This window comes from Triticum aestivum, chromosome 2A (assembly GCF_018294505.1).
Source record: "Triticum aestivum cultivar Chinese Spring chromosome 2A, IWGSC CS RefSeq v2.1, whole genome shotgun sequence".
Taxonomy (NCBI): domain Eukaryota; kingdom Viridiplantae; phylum Streptophyta; class Magnoliopsida; order Poales; family Poaceae; genus Triticum; species Triticum aestivum.
The window spans coordinates 509,275,382-509,281,812 of NC_057797.1; positions in this window are offsets into that span (position 1 = coordinate 509,275,382).

Consider the following 6,431-nt stretch of genomic DNA (forward strand, 5'->3'; position numbering starts at 1 on the left):
CCACGGGGGCTGTAACCTCAAACGGGGCGTTGACCATCTTAGTAGTGGCCGTGAGCGTATCTGGGGTCGGCTCGGTGGTTGCCTCCATCTTCTTGGAGCTCTCTGTCTCGTGGGGATCAGCCTCCCGCGTCTGCTGCAATATCGGTAGATCTTTGCCTGGTTCTCCTTGGTCCATCATGAAACTGACGAATACTAGGAGACAACTGAAAGGAAACACAATCGCAATGACAATGAAACAAAAAAGAGAGTGAGGATCGGTTACTGCTTTGCAAAAGTTCTTTTTTTTCTCTGAACGAAAATATACCAACATCACGGATCTGCTGACCTTCCCTTCGTTCGGAGAGAAGAATAGTGGCAGATGCGAGTGTTGCCTTTCTTGAAGACGGTGAGGGAGAAGGGGATTCAGTGAAGAGTGAAATGATCATTGCATCGTCCGTCAAACTTAGACTGCGGGGAGGTGGGGTTTTGTGATACGACGGCTCGTTACTGCCGCGCTACGACCGGGGTGACTCTCCGCCTGCATAATGCCTTCTAATTTGGTGGATGGCATTTGGGCCCGCGCGCTGCATGGCCCGCATGTCGGTGAACAAAAGTATAACGGCATTCAGTAGAGGGAGACATTTCAATGACCTAGGAGGAGCCATAAGCGGTAGAGTGTCTCCACTGTACTAGTAGTAATTATTTTTCTGGGTAGCTGTAGAGTGTCTCCACTGAACTAGTAGTAATTGTTTCTCTGGGCCCAAGACAAAACAGCCCATCCACACTAGTAAATAGTAAAATCAATTCAAAAGCCCATATATTTACTGAATTGACGGATGGGTATGTCGAAGAGCAAAAAAAGGAGTTTCAGGTGGGCAAAATAGCTTCTGAACGTGTCGGGCTTCTATTTACATCATATTGTGGTCATAATCCAGTAAATTTTACGACCCAGGATGTTCATTCTATGGACCTGACCGATCCATTTGACTGTGACTGCCAAAAACAGTGCTGGAGTTAGATGTTGTTGCCCTTTTCAATCTGGTTTTTTTGTAAACCTGATGAACAATTAACCCTCATGCTTTTGTACAGTTTGTAAGCTGGAGTTAGATGTTCCTGCCCTTTTCAACTCGGCTGTGACTATCATATTTTCTTTGAAACAAGGCAAATGGCTTGCCATTCGTTTAATTTAGAGTGAAATATTGTAACAAATCCCAACCAAGGGAAATAACATCACTCTCGCCGGCTGCTTGAGCTCACTGTGCATTACAGAAGCCAAGTGATTAGCCCCCACCAGCACCCACAAACTTATTTTGAACTAGCACATCAAATGGGCTGTAAATTTTCATAGGAAAGGCTGCATGACCGTGACAGATTTGGATTCTGACATTTGGGACCGGCGAGGAAATAGCCTATCCAAGGTTGTGTCGACTTACTAGCCAGTCAACAAATGATTCTGCCTACCAGTCGTTGGATTGACATCCAACATATGTTGTGTATCTTCTATCTCTTGTCTTCTTCTTCCTCCAGCCGCCCAAACCAAACCACCCCGTCGGCTCTGCCTGCTCCCACCTCCCATGGCTGGCTGCGCCTCCGTCGCCCTACCGTACGTACCCTCCAACGTTGGCCAATCCCTCCCGCTATTCCCCCACACGTCCTGTTATTCTCCGGCGACGTCAGCCCCAACACGCACCCGCGCCCGAACCAGTCAACCCTCGTACTCCCCTCCGCCTGCGACTGGACCGGCGCATCTTCAATGGCTCCTGTTCGTTCCGTCCGAGGCCTCGTCATCGTCCTCCGCCTTGCGGCCTTGGTTCGCTCGCCGTGCGCGGTGCGCTGCCCTCATGCATTGTTAGTGTCGTCAACAGCTGAGAGGAACAAGGAGATGACTGTACGTGGAGAGGATGACAGTAGGGACCCACCAGCGTCATGGCCGTACGCAAGCAAGTGCCTCTATAGTACAAGCCCAAAAATATGGTTCCTCCTAATGGTTGGACACCTGGTGCTCACGCCATTGTCAACGTAGTCAATAAACGAGAGAATTACACTACGAGCAGCTGACACCAGGGACCCAGCAAGTCACGCAGTTTTTTTGAGGAACAAGCAGTTGTTATTTATACTAGTTTTAGCGACGGATCAGGGTAACAACGGGGCTGAGCAGGGGCTGCGGCCCGTCTAGCCATGGTTTTATTTATGTTTACCACATCATGAGCCCAGTTGTGTTTTTTTCTCGCTGAAAATGGCTAGCCCAGTTCTATTTTTTTAAGAAATACCCAAAAAAGGCTTACTTGCTTTATCGGCCCTGCTGGGCTGCAAATCTTTCAAGACGAGGAGAGTTTCATTCAGTTTGTGTCACATCCCTAGCTAGTCACTGCTTGTCCTTGCATCAATCATCTTGCATCATGTTTAAATTTATGAAAGTTGAATTGGGGAAAGTGGAAAGCCTCAGAAATCATTTCTAAAAATGATCAACATTAAAAATTGCTTCAAATAAACCCAAGAAAATGTTCATGTTCATTTATGAAAATATTGGCAATAGGTAAAATTCAAACCAATATTTTTGGAATCTCAGAAATACTTATTTTGGGACTTTGAATTAAATCAGTAAATATTTGGATTGGATTTATATTTACTATATATTAACTATAAGTCCAGAAATTCTAAAACTCCATGTGTGACTTTGGTTCTGTCCTTTTGATCCACATGCAAATTTTCAGAAGCTTATAAATTGATTTGGTATTTAAATCAAATCAAAACAAACTGCAAATAATAGAAAAAAAGAGAAAAGAAAGGAACTTACCTGGCAAAGCCCACCTGGCCGGGTACTGTAGCAGCCAGCTGGGCAAAACCAGCACAGCCCACCAGGGGCTCCTCCCTGTCGTCTTCCACCTCCTTCCAGTAGGCAGGAGGGCGTGTGGCCGCCATGCACGCACACACGCCCCGGCCACCTCCTACTTGCCACTCCCCCAAATCGCCCTGGACCTCCCTCGCGACGCCATGCACCCCCTGGGCCTCCCTCACTCTCTCCCGTGCTTCTCCCCCTCCTCTGCTCTCTCCCGCGCCACACCCGAGCGCGCCCGTCGCTGCCGTTCGCTGCCACCACGGCCACCAACCACCCCTCGCCCTGCCGATGAGTCCAGAACCTCCGCCGCGTCGCCCTCGACCTCCTCGCTGAGCTACGCAATGCCAGATGCCCTAAAGCCTCGTCAATGCCGCCGTTTATGACCACAGTTGCCGGAGATCCCCGTCGTCGTTTCGCCGGACCCCGTGCCTCCCCTACCTCGTCAGAAGCACCCGAAGAACCGCGGTGAGCCATTGTACCGTTCTCCCCATGAACCGTCGCCTATTTCGCTCTCTAACCGCATCAGCCACCGGAGCCGAACGCTCCCCACCGCCAGCCATGTCGCCGCCGCGGTTACAACACTCGCACATCACACCAGAGCACATAGGCATGCTCAGCTCATCCTCGGGAAGCCGCAGAACCCACCGGTTCATCTCGAAACGCACCGTAGCGCCTAACCCGCTGATGCCCGACCTCCGGCCGCCGCCTCACTCGCCGCAGTTGCCGCTACCGGCCACCCCAGACGCATCTGTAGCCACCGCTGGACGCGCCGCGTTGCGGCCGTTCCAACGAGACCAGCCGCGCGCCCTCCCGACGACGGAGTTGACCGGACGGCAAACGTCGCCGTGCTCCAGCTATCGCCGGCACTAAACCAACAATGTGGCCACTTAATTAGGGCCTAAACACCCCGGTAATCACCCCCTAGTGCCACTGCCATGTGGGCCCCGGTGCCAAAATTAATTAGTTTAATTTTTGTTTAGATTAGTGCTAACCCAGTGGGACCCACGCGTCAGAGTTGACTGTGCTGACGTGTCTGTTGACCAGACCCACCTGGCATTGAGTCTAGGATGCACTCGGTCACTGACCAGTGGACCCCACTGGTCAGGTCTGACCCGGACCAGCCCTGTTGACTTGCTGACATCACCCTCACGTCAGGCTAATGCAGTAATTACTTTCTGGAATTTTGAAATAAATCAGAAATGATTTATTATTTTCAGAAAATACCCAAAACTTCTAAAAATCATAGAAAATCAACCGTAGCTCAGAATGAAATAATTTATATATGAAAATGATCAGAAAAATCCAAAGAATCTGTTTATGGCATTTTCATGCATGTTAGAGAAACTTATATCCTCTGTTTAGGACAATTCAATTAAATGGCATTTAAGAAAGCACATATGGAGTTTGAATTTGAACCTAGTGTTGAAACCAACTCCATTTAACTTGTTGCTAGTTACATTAGGCCAATCAACAGCATATTGCCATGTCACATTCATGCATCATATTGTTGCATTGCATTGATTGTGTCCTTCTCTGTTTGCCGGTAACCGTCCCCTCTCAGTCGACGATGTTTCTGAGGTTGATCGATGACACCGATGAAGAACTATATTATCTTCAGAAGTGCCAGGCAAGAAAAACCCCCTTGTTCATTCCGATACAATCCCACTCTCTCGCTCCTGCTCCCTTTTACTGCATTAGTAAAACAACGATTCAAGTGTTACATGCTACGGTAGTTGAACCCCCTTTCCTCTGCATGACCTGTCATTGCCATAGTAAATAGATGAAACCCACTAGCATGAGTAGGAGTTGTTTGAGCCCTGATGTGCCTACTCATTCATGCTTGTTTGTCATGCCTGCTACTGCTTAGAGTTGAGTCGGGTCTGATTCATCAGGGATGAATTGGAAAGTTGAGAACATGTCCTACTGTGTGTGACTAAGTGTGTTGAGCACGATTTGGTAAAGGTATCAATGAGAGGCCATGTAGGAGTACATGGTGGGTTGTTTCATTGGAACCGCCCTTAAGCACCGAGATCTGTATGTGTGATTTAAGAACCAACTACTACCACACATTGGGCCCGAAACCAATGGATCCTCTCGGCTTCTTAACCACCCTAGTTCTCTGTCCAGGAGTTGCAACTAGTTTCTGGTGTTTATAGGATATGTGTTGGTGGTCGTGCGTAGCGCTGACACTACGGGTGGGCTATGATGCGGTAGATACACCATGGTCGGGCATGCCGGACGCCTGTTTGGTGTCTCGGAACCCTGTACACATCATCCGGGGCCATATGTGGAAACCTTGGCCGGACTCCCTCCGGATGGAACCTGGATAGGCGATAAACCTGGACTAGAGACTTGAGTGTTTAGGTAGGCCGTGGCCGACACCCTCGTTGGGCTTCCGCTTGAAGGTTGTCGAGTACATGTCGTGTAAATAGTGGTAAGTGGTGAGAGCGTGTGTGAAGAAGTACATCCCTGCAGGTTTAACATCATCTATTCGAATAGCCGTGTCCGCAGTAAAGGACTGCTTGGTTGCCTATACCGTTCATAGACAAGTGAAAGTGGATACCCTAAAACTCGCAAGATAAGCGTGAGTGCTATGGATGGCCTTCTCGTAGGGAGATGGGAGCAGATCCATAGTGGTGTATTGATATGGTGTATATGTGGACTCGTGTGCGCCACCTCAAAAGAGTTACTTGCAGTCGTAGTTTAAGATAGCCACCGAGTCAAAGCTGGCTTGCTGCAGTTAAACTCCACCACCCCCCTTTGTTGATACCGATGCATATGTAGTTAGTTCTGATGTAAGTCTTGCTGGGTACATTTGTACTCATGTTTTCCTATTTTATGTTTTGCAGGGAGACGTCAGTCTCGCTAGTAGTTCCATGTGGACTTCGGTGTTTAGCTTGATACCTTAGCTACGATCTTGTGCCCTCAGCAGGATCTGGTAGATAGTCAGGCTTCTCAGCCTTTTTCATTTGTATATGTGTGTACCCAGACATGTTAAGCTTCCGCATGTGCTTTGATTTGTATGCTCTGAATGATGGGTCATGAGACCCATGTTTGTAATATCTCGCTCCTCAGAGCCTAATGAATAAATACTTTGAGTCGTAGAGTCTTGTTGTGATGCCATGTTGTATTTACACATATCGAGCATATTGTGTGTATGATTGAAATGCTTGGTATGTGTGGGATCCGACAACCAAGTTGTTTATCCTTGGTATCCCCTCTTATGGGGAAATGTAGTCTTGTGCTTCCATGAGCCATAGTAGTCTGCTACAGCCCGGTTCACCGGAGTCGTGCTAGCCCAGCACTACTGCTCCGGAACACTTGACTGGCCGGCATGTGATTCACTTCATTCCTGTGTCTGTCCCTTCGGGGAAATGTCACGCAGTGACATCCGGAGTCCTGCCTAGCCTGCTACAGCCTGGGTTCCCGGATTCCTGTTAGCCCAGTGCTACAGCCTGGATTCGCACGCTGCTGACCGACATGCTCGATGTTGATTCATGTATGCCTGTCCCCGTAAGTTAGTGCCACTTTGGGTTTACGACTAGTCATGTCGGCTCGGGTTCTCTGTCATATGGATGCTAGCGACACTATCATATACGTGAGCCAAAAGGCG